The sequence below is a fragment of the Arvicola amphibius genome, chromosome 6 (genome assembly GCF_903992535.2).
Source record: "Arvicola amphibius chromosome 6, mArvAmp1.2, whole genome shotgun sequence".
Classification (NCBI taxonomy): domain Eukaryota; kingdom Metazoa; phylum Chordata; class Mammalia; order Rodentia; family Cricetidae; genus Arvicola; species Arvicola amphibius.
The window spans coordinates 29,860,171-29,876,285 of record NC_052052.2 but is presented as its reverse complement, the minus strand read 5'-3'; the positions used below and the strand labels follow the sequence as shown (position 1 = coordinate 29,876,285).

Here is a 16,115-nt window from a genome sequence, read left to right as displayed (position 1 = left end):
GTGGTGGCAGCACACACCTTTAAACCCAGCATTCAGGAGGCAGACGCCAGCCTGATCTACAGAGCAAGTTCCAGGGCAGCCAGGAAACCTTTCTCGAAAAACCAAAAAGAGGCCAACATCAACACTGACTGACCATGCCTGAGAAGAAGTAACAATACAACAAGAAATCAAAAATCACCAAGTATCAATGGAGAAGGAGGAACAATCCTAAAAATAGGTAACACTAGACATATAAAATAGGTGTGAAAGACCTATCACTTATGCTGAGAAGCTTCACACAGTAACAACTGTGTCAATTTACATTCATGCTTAGATTCTAACAGGTCCTATCTTTTTAAAATCCTCATTTCAACATTTACTTGCTCACTACTATTCTACAAGCTGTAACTACTTCTCAAGCTCCCAAATAATCGTAGACAGAAAGATCCTATAACTTCACAGCAAAAAACAAAAAGGCTTTGTGTACTTTATAAATATTTGGCACACAAACTAAAATCTGTAACCTCTGCTAAGTAATCAGCAATAATTACAACTTACCCATATTAAAAGAAAATGTACATCTCAGTATCCAATCAGAATAGGTTCTCAGTCTTTATTCTGAGAATCTCCTAAGTTTAAAGATGTTTTTAAAAGTATCCAAATTTTTTAAAAGGCCAGATGGCTCAGTGGGTAAAGCCTGAGGACCTGAGTGTGATCCAGAAATCCATGTATTAGTGGCTATCTATGATTTTCATGTATGCAGTAGCTTGCAGATACACATGTGCTTACATACATGCACACACATTTTAAAAATAAAACAAAACAAAATGCAGTCTTATCACTTCGTCCTATTCTGAAGTCCTTAATTTGTTTTGTTTTTTTTTTTTTTTGAGGCTACCCTCATGTAGCTTAGGTTAGCCTTGAACTCCCTATTTGACAAAGATAATGACCTCCTGAATTCTCTGGATGAGACCCTTAATTTTTGACAAAGGGGTTAAATTCCTTCATGAGAAATCTTGAAAATCTATGATGGCTCAATAATTGAGATTAACACATGTATTAAATAAATAGGATACAGCTGGTGAGATGTCTTGGTGAGATACTTGTTGAGATCTGAGTTTAATCTCTGAAACCATGACAGTTGTAAAGAACTGACTCCTGAAAGTGGTCTTCTAATTCCCATACATATGCCATTTTATATGCATGCCCACACTTAAACACACATACGCAAAATAAAAATTAAAAATAGAATCCTGTTAGCACAAGCAGGAATATGTAAGTGAAGGAATCAAACATTATTTTATAAATCTATCACAACACCAACATTTATTTCTTTGATGTTATACCAATCTCCATAAACATTTAAGTCCCTCAATTAGCCTTCATCAGTAACAGGCAATATTTATTCATTAATTCATAATGTGCAGAGAATTTAACATACAGGACCTCATTCAAGATTCACCACTGAGTAACATGCTGCAGGAGAGTTAGCTCAGTAGAGCATTTGCCTTGCAGACACAAAGTCCTACTTTCCATCCTCAGTCCTGAGGCCAAGTGGTGTACACCCGTAATCTCAGCACCCAGGAAGTGAAGAAAGGTCAAGAGTTCAAAGTCATCCTTGACTCCACAGAGAATCCTAGACCTGGCTGGACTACACAAGGTTCTATCGCAAAATAAAAATAAGGTGGGAGGGTGGGGGTGGTGGCAGCAGATAAAAAGACCCTCCTCCAAGACTTTAACCTAAGTTGGGCCCACAAATTACCACAAGGTGAAATGAGAGAATCCACTGCTGAAACTGTCTTCTAACCTCTAATACACACCATGGCATGATCATGACCCCACACACAAAATAAATGAAATCTAATAAAAAATTTCAAGAAAGGGAAAAAAAGTGGGGGGAAATGGCTCAGTGAGCAAGTACGACAGGCCTAGAGACCTGAGTTTGGATACCCAATATCCTTGTCAAAATGTCAGACATGGTGTTACAGGCCTGTTTGTAACCCTGTAACTGGGAGGCAGAGAAAAAAGGATACTGGGAGCTCAATGGCTAACCACTCTAGCCAATGTAAGCTCCAGGTAAACTGAGAAATCCTGTCTCAAAAGAAAAATAGTGGATGATAATGGAAATCACTCAAGGTCAAGTCCTGTTCCATACACGTGAAAGCACCTGCACACAACCCATAAACATTTACAGTCCTACCCTGCAAACTGCTACTTTTAGGTCTCTTTTTTGAGACATTGGCTGGTCTTGAATAACCTTGCACTTCTGAATCCTCTTGGTTCCCCACACCCAAATACTGAGAGTACAGGTACGCGTGCGTCAGCAGGCCTGGGATGCATCAGCACGCCTGGTTTTTGAAGCACTAGACATGAAATCCTGGGTGTTCTGTATGCTAGACAAGCACTCTACCAATTGAGTGATAGCTGCAGCCTGTTAGGTCCCATGTTCTTAATAAGCTGACTCTAAACAGGTGCCTTGCCTGTGGGATCTGAACACAGGAGTCTTATTTTAAATAGTTTATATTCTAGTGCCTCAAAAAATTGTCTGCTACCTGAGTGAACAAACTAGCCCTATCCAAGCCTCCCTGGCCCTCATCCCTCCTGCCACTTCCAGTCTGAGTTAGGGTTAATTCCAAAAGGATTTTTGCTCTTTCTAGATATAAAGTTTTCCTGCTTTGTCTAAAAAATGTTCTCAAGTCTAATGTGTTAAATGAGATTTGTTAAGTGCCATTCAACGAAGTACCAAATGAAGGGTCCAAAAATGTCATTCAACATCCAGGAAACACCCCAGCTGCTTCAAGGTTCACAAAGGTTCCTGTGTGTTTTCACAGGTACGGGGTGACCTCAAAAAGATGGAAAACGTGGCTAGATGTTCTAAGCAACTAACTCCTCCACGAAGTTCCAAACATATAGAGTTTTGTCTCAGCCTCCTATTCCCGCACCTTCAGTTTTATCCCTCTGCTCCAGGCCTCTCTCAGAGCCAATAAGGTCATTGATACCTTTACCTGTTTTTGTAAAACAACATACAACTTGAAACAGCTAATATACACCAACATCCTACACGAAATATATTTAAACAGCACTTAAAATATAACACACCCTCCTTTCTCTTAGGACTTAAAATTCCCCCAAACTGAGCATTTTCTTAGCACCAGCATTCCAGTCCTCCAGGAGTTTCAACTACACACTTGAGCTCCCGGAACACCATTCTCCTCACTGAGAACTCTCTAGATCACACGGGGAACAGAGGAGCAGGCGAGGAATTCTCAATCTGTTAGGTAATTCACTCAACCATCCTATTAGAAGGATTTAGTAAATGTTTCCTGTGGGTGGAGGGTGAGAAAGAAATGGCAAGGGAAGAAGAGAACGAATGCAGGCCTGTTACTTATGAACTCTGACTCTAAACTCTACCAGATTCCTAGGACCCACTGGACTAGAACACCCAGAAGTACAGTCTTTCATCTTAAGAGAGCTTTTCAGTTCAAATCTGCATAAACAAACTTTGTCCTTCAATCTTTCAACTCCACGGCAGTTTTTCAAGGTCACTTTGCAGAGCAGCAACAGAGGCCTGCATTTGGGAACTTGGGCTGTTTATCCCACTCCAGTTGGAAGTGCCTAAACCTAAACCCCAAAGGATCCTCTCAGGTAAATCCTTTCCTCAAGAGGAAGCAAGGGAAGGCAGATCAACACCTTCCAAACTTCTCCTCTAGCCAGGCCTGCTCCCTTCCCTGTCCAGAGCAGCTGCTGCCTAACTGCTCTACACTCAATCTGCAGCAGGAATGTTCCAATGACCTTCATTCAGTATTTTCAAATAAAGAGAAAAACAAAGAACTGCTTTTTAAAAACCAGGCGTACAACGAATCTTAGCACACAGAACTAATGATTCCACTATTCACAAGAACTGACTTGTTACTGATTAGCAACCTCCATTAGCTTCGTATCATTAAAGAAGGGGATAATCAAGGGCAAAAGGCTACCTACACTCTTCATTTTTCTAATCACAAACTGTAGGTAAGTCCCTTAAATATCTAATACTGAAAACAAAAGCATTTTGCTTTAATCATTTTAAAGAACCAAAGCAACAGCTGACAAAAATATGATAAGCTTGTCACTTCAAATTTTAACTGGCCTCCAAACTAATCAGTACATTAAACTAGCATGAACATTTTACATCAAAGACTTACTCAATTGATTCCTATTAGAATAGAGAGGCAGGCAGGTAGATCAAGAAAGTTATAGAATTTCAGGCTGGCATGGGGGCCTTCCCCATTAGAACCTGCATCAGTTGCAAATCATATTTTCAAACAAATGAAAGAGCATTAATGTTGCTTCTATCTAAAAACATGTGTGTCAACAAAGTGCATGGAAATAGAAAAACTCTTAAAAACAACTCAGCTTATTCTGGAGAAAAGCTTCAGTGCACTTGAACAAAGGAAAATTATTTGGAAAACAGTTAAGTTTATCCAATGCAAAGACAGTGCTTTGCTTCTGTATGCCCATGAAAAATGATTAGTCCTTCTGCATCTGTCTTGTCGATTAAAGTAGGAAAACCATAGTTGAAGGACATGCAAAATCTAAACAGAGCAAGGTAATCTAGGTGCACCGGGAAGGTATGCATGGAATGTAAAGTGGCCATTTTCTGAAACAGTGCAACTTGCCTATACTCTCTGAAGCTAACAGTCTCTATCATCTCAACACAAAACAAAGAATTAAACTTACCGAGAACTGCATTAATTTTACATGGAGTTATTTATATCTCCTCGGACAGGAGGAATTTAAGTCACTCCTATCCTTCCCCCTAAAAAAGGAACGGAGGACAAAAGGCAGCAGAAGATGCAGAAACCTGAGTCTGGAATGTCCACTCCAGTGAAAACCCGAACAGCTGTCCTCCCACCCCCCAGCAAACTATTCGCCATTTTTCTTTGTCTTTCAGCTGACCCCTGCCTCAGTGAAAAACTCTGAGGCTCCAATGAAGCCTGCAGCCTCCTTCCACTTTAACAGTCAAAGGCATTCAATCTAGCCTGCTATTTGACACCAAACCTTGCCTCCAAAGCAGTCCCATTGGCTGAGCCGTTTTATCAGCTAAGACTACAAAGCTGTGATTGGCTGTTCACGTCATCAGTTACCTCCTTTGTACACTTCCTGTTTTAAAGTTACCTTGAGAAGCAGAACAGGGGTCAGATTCTTCACTTCAAACCCAAGAACTTAAGGAATGAAAATATTCAGCAAATGTACACAGCAGACACATATGGTCTTATGCGCTTCAAAAACGGAGGAGGGTAAATTTAGAATTGTTCTTAAAAACCAAAGGAAAAGGTCGCCACATTTCCCACCCAAAGGATTTCCTATTGGCTACAGAGTTCCATTTAAAAAACTGAAGGTAATTTCACTGTTTCTGATTGGCCATGAATAGTGTCTGTAAGATATTGCTACAGTAGTCTATAGCAGTAAACCAGAGAAGCAATGGGCACAAGGTTGGAAAGTTGTGACAATCTACCTCCAGGTTTCTACTGATCATTATCAGAAGAATAAAACCGGGCAGGGTTAATCAAGAAAAAACTCAGCCTTCTCAATAAATCAAAGTGAAGCTGTGCCCATCCAATAGTCTTCCAGATTTCTAAAAGGTGCCTTTCTTTGTATTCATGGTAATTTTAAAAGCACAGATTACTACCAAGGTGATGCATTTTATTTTAAAATACTAACAAATCAAAACAGGAAGATTGGGGGTAATGTATGAAGTTGGTGGCAGAGACAGTAGCATTTCAAAACAGCCCACTACAATGCTCCATTTCAACTTACTGAAAATGTTATGGAGAGGGGATTTGCCTTCTATAACATCAAAACTCTAAAGCAGGCATGCAAGCACACACCTGTAACCCCAGTTAACCAGCAGAGAGGATAGTGCAAAAGAATTCTGAATTCCAGTGTGGTCTACATAACAAGACCCTGGTTGTTTGTTTCTTAAATAAGCAGCAGGAGTGATCTCAGGAGAGATTAATAGCTTTACTTGGCTCACTGTTGTTTCTGGAAACATGCTAGGGTACTGAAGGTCACCAGGGGTAACCACAGAGTTACCTACAGATTTTGGGTTCTACAGCCTAGCTTTTATTTCTTTGTATTTTTTGTTGTTGTTTTGAGGTTTTTTGTTTGTTTTTGTTTGTTTGTTTGTTTTTTGATACAGGGTTTCTCTGTAGTTTTGGAGCCTGTCCTGGAACTAGCTCTTGTAGATCAGACTAGCCTAGCACTCACAGAGATCCGCCTGCCTCTGCCTCCCAAGTGCTGGGATTAAAGGTGTGCGCCACCACCGCCCAGTTTACAACCTAGCTTTTAATTACAACACAGACTAAGCTTGAGTCCCAGTTTGGTCATCTGTAATACACTCTATATACACTGTAGGGACTAAATGTGTTAATATATATAAAGTACACTATGCTGTGCTTGAATACCCATTGAAAAAATTTAGTGCTAACTGCCATCTAACTCTACCTTCTTGTTTCTTACAGAGGATACCATGCACAAAAAAAAAAGACTTGTGTCAAGGCCCTAGAACTATTCTGTGGTAACTTCTCTTCTATGCCCTGTATTCCTGCAGCAAGCAATCCTCAGCTGTAAAGAACTGTGTAAGAGGACTCCCAGCTGGTCAAAAAAAAAAAAAAAAAAAAAAGACCTTGGTTTTTAGGCCGGAAATTCAGGCCTTTCACCACCAGTCACAGCTGAGATCTGGTTATTGTTCTAAAAGTCTGCCTTTCAACTCTGTTTTTGATGTACCAGATTAAACCAATCAAGTCCCTTGCTACTCTGTGAAGGTCTTGGGCATAGTTTTTATTAGTTCTTGGCAGTTTACAAGAAAACATTTCAACTCCTATTTCTCATCAGCAGTCACCACAGTAGAATTCAAACCACAGTGGGAAGAGAACAGAAATTATCCTTGAATTTCCATTTGGCAACCTGACCCATTCACTTTCTCTAGCTGATTCTACCTTAGCCTGATTCCCTAGCTGATACTACCTCAGCCTAAGTGCCTCATGGGATATCTGGGACTCCATTCTTCCCTGACCCCGCATCTTAGCAGTCCTCTACACCACACAATTGCATCTATTCGCCCTAAAAACACTCTCATCACTAAGAAGACCAGTAACTCAGGTTACTCAGTTCAAGCTTCAGTGCTCTCACAGAAGGGTGAGAACTCATGCTCTTGGCCAAAACACTAATTTCTGAATTGTAGCTACCTCCTTAATAGCTGTTTGATCTTAGCCAAGTTACTTAGTCATTCCTGAGCTCATTTCTTCATGCTGAAAGTGATAAAACAGTATTTATTTCCAGGAGAGCTGAGATAAACGCAAGCACTAAGCAAATCTGGAATTTGGTACTCAATAAATATCTAAACATACATTTTACTATAGTGCTTTATACATACTATAATTTATTTTTAAAAACATCTTATTATTACAGAAGATTCTTCAAAACAGCAACTGTGTCTTTCTACATGTATTCCTGATGCTCAGCATTAATATATAAATCAAGTGCACTTGTGATCCTAGTACTCTGGAGGCAGAAACAGGAAGATTTCCATGAGTTAAAGGACATCCTGGCTGCACATAGTAGCTACCAGGCCAACCACAGCTACACAACAAAATCCTGTCTTCAAAAAATCAAGTCCCTCCTACCTCCTGAAAACCAGTCTTGACTTTAGCCACAATAGCAATAACGGGATAGTGAGAACTGGGGAAAACTGCAGAGTGAATGTCCTATCTAAAGGGGCAAATGCTATCAGCTCTAATAACAATGGTCATGTAGGAATACTGGTCTAGTGCAAAGTGAGCTCCAGATTTTTTAAAGACACAAAAGTCAGATTATTTTAATGTCAAACCTTTGGATTTTGGTGTGTGTTTCATATCGTTTAAAAAGTTATAAGCAAAAATTTTTTAAAAAAGTTATAAGCAAATCAGTCGGGCATGATGGCCCACACCTTTAATCTCAGCCCTAGGAGGCAGAGGCAGGCAGATCTCTTCAAATTCAAGGCCAGTTTGGTCTCCACAGTGAGTTCCAGGACAGCCAAGACTACACAGATAGCCAATCTCAAAAAAAAAAAAAAAAAAAAAAAAAAAAAAATAAGCAAAGGAAAGAAAACCTGAAGCTTTTTACTACGTTACAGCTTCTGACACAAATCTCTCCCGACTTAGTTCTAAACTATTAACTACTTCCCCCCCAAAAAAAAACACCATCTCAAGGCTTGTTTGTGTTTTGTTTTTTTAAGTGTCAACATATTTCCAGAAGAGAACAGAAATAGTTAAACCTGATGATATAAGCCTGTAATCCTTGGGTTTTGATCCTACAGCATGTACTGTTTGGATGTTCACCTTCCTAGACCTGGATGGAGGGTCAAGGACCTTGGACTTCCCACAGGGCAGGGAACCCTTACTGCTCTTTGGACTGGAGAGGGAGGGGGAAGGGAAGGGGGAAGGGGAGGGTAATTGGAGGAGGCAGAAATTTTTAATAATAAAAAAAAAAAAGCCTGTAATCCTAGCTACAGGCTAAGGCAGGAGTATGATAGGATACTCCTAAAAAAGTAAGAGAAGCCAGGCGGTGGTGGCACACGCCTTTATTCCCAGCACTCGGGAGGCAGAGGTAGGTGGATCTCTGTGAATTTGAGGCCAGTCTGGTCTGAGTTCCAGGACAGACTCCAAAGCTACAGAGAAACCCTATCTTGAAAAACCAGAAATAAAAAAATTAAAAAAAAAAAAAAAAAAAAGAGCTGACCAGTAGTTCAGTGGTACGGCACTTACTACAAACACACACAGTCCTAACTACAAAACAGTAACAACCACCCTAACAAGATACTCCCTAAAGGCAGCCCAGGAACAGTCAGAGCAATGAATTATCTTCATAAAAACATGTAGCACTGGTGCTTAGGAAATGGTTACTTGGGCTACACAAAGAAAATCTGTTTGGGAAAAAAAAAGAAAGAAAATGGTTATTCAATGAATGAATGGGAGGGAAGGACCTGTGATAGATGATAAATTCTAAATTATTCTATTAAAAAAAAACCCACAGTCTTCAAGCCCAGTCTAAACTGCAGGAGGCCAGCCAGGATACATAGGGAGACTCTGCTAAAATTAAAACACACAAGGGAGAGGTGCAGTACAGATAAACCAAAGCATAAATTGAGACCAATGGATGAAAAATTACTCTGGAGGAACTTACTTCAGCTCTCAGCTGTCCAAACATGGGGACAAGCTGCCTGGAAATGAATGGGACTGTTAGTCACAGGCTGTCCCTACACTTGACAAGGATATGTAAAGACAGGAAAAGAAAAAGAACAGCAATGTAGAGCAGCACACAAAAAAGCCCAGACTTTGCACCTAGCAGATTTAGACTCCAATTCCTCATCATCACGACTGTGTAGCTGATGCCTCAAGCTAGTTACTAAAGCTCCACTGCAGCAGGCTCCTGTACTGCAACAGCTCACACAGTTGGAAGATTAAAATCATTTTGTTTCTTCAACAAATACTTACAGGCACAGACAGTACTAAGCCCTGAGTCTTAAACCAGACACAATGTCTGTCCTCAATGGGGTTAAACTCTATTGTAAGAAATTTAACCCAGGGATCATGATGCCATGTTAGTTACAAGGACATACACACAGTGCTACAGGAGGATACGCAGAGAACCTCACCGTGGGCCTATTAAATGCCAGGCTGCTCAGAGAGCTTCCTGGGGGAGTTAAGATCTCATAGAATAAGAGCCTTTGGTATGACAGCAGGCAGCGGTGAAAAATACAAATGGAAAGCCAAGCATGCTGGTGTATACATGAGTGACCTCTTCACTCACAAGGCTGAGGTCAGCCTGGGTTAGTGTACTAGACCCTGCCTCAAAAGAAAGAAGGGGTCAGGTATGGTGATACAAACCTTTAATGCCAGCATTTGGTAGGCAGAGACAGGAGGATCTCTGTATGTTCTGTGCCAGACCTGATCCATACATTGAGTTCCAGGATAGTTAGGACTAAATAGGAAAAGCCTGTTTTTAAAAAAAGGGGGGGGGGTGAGAAAAGGGGAAACAGTAAGGAGAGGAGAGGGAATGGAGGACGATGGAAGAAAAGGGAACTCTTTTTTTTGAACCAGTAAGACTCAGTGGTTATGATGTTATTTTATTACTACTCCATGTATGGGCTGCAGAGCTCAGAGGACGACTTCTGAAAGTAGGGCTCTTTCCGCCTGAGGGTCTAAGGATCAAACTTAGGTCATTAGGCTTGCAAGGTTAACACTTTTACCCACTGAGTCATTTTGATGGCACAGAACTCAGTAGTTAATGACACATGTATAATAATAATATGCCTGTTACATGCTCAAAAAGAGATACTATTAATTATAATTTATTATTAATTGGATAACCTTTAAAATAATAATCTCTAACTGTGTCACTTTTGAGATATATCTCACTCTCAGAAAAGTCCTTTCCCAGTATAGGCCCAGCTGTCCTGCATAGACTGCTCTAGAGCTCTCACCCGAGCTCCACTATACAATGGTCATAACACACGTACATAGGCTTGACTGATAACTGTAAAATAAGGAACTAGATTTCACTTGTTTACTATTCAGTAACACATTTTTGTAGAAGGAAAGATTCCAGGCAGCTCTTTTGGGCTAGCCTTCCAAAACAGTTAAAGAGTTTAATACACTAGCTGGGTGTGGTAGTTCATTACTTTAGTCCCAGCACTAGAGAGGCGGAGGCAGGATCTCTGTAAGAGGCCAGCCTGATCTACATAATGAGTTCCAGGACAGCCAGGGCTATGCAGAGAGATCCTACCTTAAAGAAAGAAAGGAAGGAAGAAAGAGACAGGGAAAGAGAAAGTTTGCTGCACATTTTCCTTTCTAAATTTAGTATTACTGAAAACATTAAATATCATCATTAACAAAATATTCTGCCTTCCAGATTACTGCCAACCAAGCACACAGTTTCCTAAACTGTCCATTTCATAAGGAATAAGTTCTATGGTAGTGAGCCCCCTTGGGAGAGTAGTACTTTTTAAGACAGAAGTGACAAAGCATTCAACTGTGAAGATAGTATATACCTCTTAAGCCCTCATTCTTTAAAAATGGACATCATACACATTCTTAACACTGAGCAAAGAATCTCACTTTGCTGGGCTGTGGTGAAGCATCCCGTTAATCCCAGCATTTGGGAGGCAGAGGCAGGTAGATCTCTGTGAGTTCAAGGCCAGCCTGGTCTACAAGAGCTGGTTCTAGGACAGGCTCTAAGGCTACAGAGAACCCCTGTCTCAAAAACAAAAACTAAATAAATAAATAAATAAATAAATAAATAAGCAAGCAAATAAGCAAAGAATCTCATTTCATACAGTTACCTGACACTTTGCAGCTTCTGAGTCTAGGAATTGGGGCAATTAAGTACCATGAACAGCTTTAGAAACTTATAGCTTTCCACCAGTGACATGATAGGAAACACTCTATATAGCCAGCTGATGGTGGTGCTCATCTTTAATTCCAGCACTCAGGAGGCACAGGCAGGCGGGTCTCTGAGTTCAAGGCCAGTTCGGTGTACACAGTGAGTTCCAGGACAGTCAGAGCTGTTACACTAAGAAATCCTGTCTTCAAATACCAAAAACCACCGGGCAGTGGTGGCACATGCCTTTAATCCCAGCACCTGGGAGGCAGAGGCAGGTGGATCTCTGATTACAAGGCCAGCCTGATCTTCAGAGCAAGTTCCAGGACTGCCAGGACTGTTTCACAGAGAAACCATGTCTGAAAAACCAAAACAAACAAACAAAACCACTCCATTTGTAGTATCATTTCCTGAGTCATCTATCTCATTTCTTCTCTTATTGAAACACTGCTCAAGATCACTATTTCTGGTTCTAATCTCAGAGCAACCCTTGAATCTTACACACTACTGACTTTAAATGGGCAGGATAGCTTAAATGGGCAGGATAGCTTAAGTAAGACACCTTTATGTACCTTAGACATTGAAAATTTAAACCTTTAGTTTAAAGCTATTCTAGAAGTCTTAAAGTGCAGAAAAGGCAGACTGTAGTTCATCTCTCTAAACTACACCTGAAGGTTATCCATTAGAAAGTTCTCTCTGCAGACTGGGAGCATAAACCCAATACTGAGGCTGGTGGTGGTGGCGCACACCTTTAATCCCAGCACTCGGGAGGCAGAGGCAGGTGGATCTCTGTGAGTTCATGGCCAGCCTGGTCTACAGAGCGAGTGCCAGGACAGGCTCCAAAGCTACAGAGAAACCCTGTCAATAATAATAATAATAATAATGTAGGTGACCACAAGTGCTTCTCAAAGACCACACATCACTGCTGAGAAAAATAAAAGGTGGAAGGGTGTAAACAAATCTTGCAACCTGACAAAAGGTTTTGCAGGCAGGCAGATTTTTTTTTAAACAGAAAGTTATCTTCTGCTTACTTAAAAAAAAAAAAAAGTTCAACCAGTGACTATAAAACACACAAACCAAAATCCAACTTCCAGTAAAATTTTCTGCATTAGAGAATCTAAATTCTCTGAACAGAATAATACTGGTTGGTCTAACTTTAATAATTGCTTCTAGCAAATGTGAAAAGCTTTTCATTCCACTACCATCTATACCTGGCTGCAACTGGGAGCTAACAGAGGCTATCATAAAACAACTTTTCCCTGAAACAAATTACCCAACCACTTTGAGCATGTAGAAGTTTAAAAGTGACCTCACATTGGCCCATGGAAAATCAGCCTCTAGACCACAACAGCCCAAATGATTGAGGTCTCTCCTTTCTATCAGTGGTTGCTCCCCCATGTGGAATCCTGGTGCACACAAAGGAGGAGAGAACTACAAAAGACCTTCTTGTCAAGAAAGCTCTAACTGGGTGTCAGTTAGAATGGCACATTCTATGCTGTTCTAAAAAGAAAATAATGAGTTCTCTCACTTATTAAGGTCCACAATGTTATCTTCTCATATGCTATTATACTCATTTTTTGTAATTACTACTAAAACTCAGACAATACCACAGCACACAGAGTTGAGACTGCAGAAATAGCAGGGACACAAATCAGCTGCTATCCCAACCTTTTCCACAGGCACTTTGTGATCAAAGATGGAATCCATTTCCTCCTGCAGATAATCCACTGAAAATAAGAGGGTGCTTTCAGTCTGAAATGAGCTGTATGCTAACCTTCCTAACTTGTCCCAGTCCATGCATGAGAAACTGAGTAAGCAAAAACGCTATAAGACATTAGGTAACTCACAATCAGTTCCCTCTAAAACACGTAGAAAGGAAAAAACAACTTGCAAGTTAAGGAAAGTCCTTTTGGGTGTGGGGGGCGGGTTTGGAATTTTTGGTTTTTCAAGACAGGGTTTCTCTGCAGCTTTGGAGCCTGTCCTGGAACTCGCTCTGTAGACCAGGCTGGCCTCAAACTCAAAGGCAAGATCCGCCTGCCTCTGCCTCCTAAGTGCTGGGATTAAAGGTGTACACCACCACTACCCAGCAGTAGTGTTCTCAAATTGCAATATCTGGAATAAAATTCAAAGTTATTTGTGACCCTAAGCATGTCCTCTGCCATTTTCCTTCCAATGAATGAGGTGAGCTTGAACTTATGACTTGAAGTCATCACTGGAATCATGTGGTAGTGCACTTTCCCTGCATGTAACTCTGGGCATTATATCAAAGGGGCTAAATAAAAAGTCAAAATATACCCTGTAGACTAAATATTCAAGAGGCTGGGACAAGAGGATCCCAAGTTAGAGGCTAGCTTGAGCTGCATAGGAAAATCCTGCCTTTATTTCATCTCATTTTTTGTTTGCTTCTTTGTTTTGTTTTTCAAGACAGGGTTTGGTTTCTCTGTGCAAAAGTCCGCGCTGCTGTCCTACAACTAGCTCTTGTAGACCAGGCTGGTCTCAAACTCAGAGATCTGCCTGTCTCTGCCTCCCATGAGATGGGATTAAAGGCATGTGCCACTAATGTTCAGCAATTTTTATTTCATTTTAATTAAAGTCTCATATATCAAAGTCTGGCCTCAAACTCCTGAGCCTTCCTTCTCTACCTCCTGGGTGCTAGGATTACAACTATGCATTACCAGGTCCAGTTTATTTGATGCTAGTGGTCAAATCCACTAGCTCATTACACGCTAGGCTCATGCGCTACCATCTTGAGTTGCATCCCCAGCCCAACAGCTGGCTTTAAAGGGTCATCTCTTCCACAAGTGAGGCAATGCTGTCCAGTGGAATGAAGTCACCTATCCAATAACTGAGGATAGACGTAGCTTATGGCTTGTTTTTGCAAAGCTAAGTGACCTTGACAAGTTTCTCTCACGTTTTAGAACCTCAACACACAAGAATATGCTTTAAAACAGCTGCAGATAGCTTTCTGAACTAAAATGCTAATGTTTTTCTTTTCCACAACAAGGTATCTATGGTACCAAGGTAATATAGACTTTAAAAATAAAGAATGGCCAGGTGGTGGTGGCACAGCACATACCTTTAATCCCAACACTTGGGAGGCATGAGCAGGTGGATCTCTGAGTTCCAGGACTGCCAGGGTTACATAAACCCTCAAATAGATAGATAGATAGATAGATAGATAGATAGATAGATAGATAGATAGATAGATAGATAGATAGATGATAGATAGAGATAGACAGATAGATAGATAGATAGATAGATAGATAGATAGATAGATAGATAGATGATAGATAGATGGATGGATAGATAATAAATAAATAAATAAATAAATAAATAAATAAATAAGGGCTCCAGCTGGTCATGGTGGCACCCACCTTTAATCCCAGCATTTGGGAGAAAGAGATGGATCTCTATGAGTTCTAGGCCAGCCTGATCTGCATAGTGAAACCCTATCTCAAAAATTAAATATAAAAAGCTCAAGGTTGGCAAAATCGCTAACCGAATAAGGGCTCTTACCACAAAGCCTGAAGACTGGAATGCAACACATGGATTTCACACGCTGGAAGGAGAGAAAATGCACCTACAAGCTGATCTCTGACCTGAAGCATGCTATGGCTCACACAGACAAATATACACAATAAATTAAAAATTTCAAAATAAAAAAAATAAGAGCTCCAAGATACAAGCATTGCAGGGCTCTCTGGGTAATCTCATCAGTTAGAAGGCAGAGTCAGAAGAAGGGTAGAGAATCAGTTACACAGTGAGTTCAAGAGTAGCCTGGACTACATGAAACCTTATCTCAAAAAAAAAAAGGGGGGGGAGACATAAGAAAATGTAGGAGGGGAAGGGAGAAGATATAAAGCTGTAAGAAGAGGAACTCTGTAAATAGTGTAGGAATTGAGAATTACAGACCTGGGTCTAGAACTGGACTCAGGCACTTACTAGCTGTGAACTTAATTCCTAGTGGTTTTGTTTTGCTTTTAGAGAGTCTCACATGGTATAGGTTGACCTCAAGTTCCTGGGCTCAAGCAAGCGCCCCACCTTACTCAGCAACACTGCACCAGGCGCAGGGCACCTGGCTACAGCAAAAGACTTAACTGTTTCCTCAGAGAATGAATAGCACTGCCATCATGTGTGTGACATAAAACGCACATGTACCCCAACTAGTAGAAAGCAAGCATTCAATACAAAGTAGCAATAGCTCTATTATTCCTGAGTTTGATCCACGGACCATTAGTGATTCAGTACCTCTGAACTGAAAGTAAAAAGACCAATTTTAGGGATGGGGGTGTGGCTCTGCCGGTAGTGTTTGCCTATCATGCACAGAGCCCTGACCCTTTCTTCTAAGAGCAGGAAACTTTCATATGAAACATCTCAAAACTAGCATGATCCCAGCCCCTGTAACTCCTAACTTCCCAATTATGCAAAGACCTTCTAGAGCTTACTTAATGCGATGCTAAACTTGGCATTCAGTGCCTTAAAACATGACACAACTGCCCAATGGAATCCCTTTCCGTTTACCTGTTTCTCACACCCCCATGCCAAGGACCCAGAATGGACTCTGGGGCTCCACTCATATCCTCCGAGTTTCACAACCTGAATTCTACAGAATCCTTAGTCTGACTCTGTGTTTTTGGTTCTCGGGCTCTCTACTCCCATACCATGCACTCAGACTTCTAGGCAGGGTCATTCCCAAGCTGGTTCACGCTCCACGTCTAGCACCCCTAGATCTCGAA

At 40.8% G+C, this 16,115-nt stretch overlaps 1 protein-coding gene across 3 annotated transcripts in view; it reads right to left on the bottom strand.

Annotated features, from left to right (window-relative positions):
- Nfyc (nuclear transcription factor Y subunit gamma) overlaps positions 1 to 16,115 on the bottom strand; it is a 64,868-nt gene that overhangs the window by 47,899 nt on the left and 854 nt on the right. The window contains exon 1 of one of the 3 annotated variants that reach the window (XM_038333508.1): positions 4,699 to 4,924. The exons of the other annotated variants lie outside the window; for them this stretch is intronic. The gene's annotated coding sequence lies outside the window, so the exon portion shown is untranslated. Of the gene's footprint in view, positions 1 to 4,698; positions 4,925 to 16,115 lie in introns of those variants that run through there. 3 annotated transcript variants of the gene reach the window in all.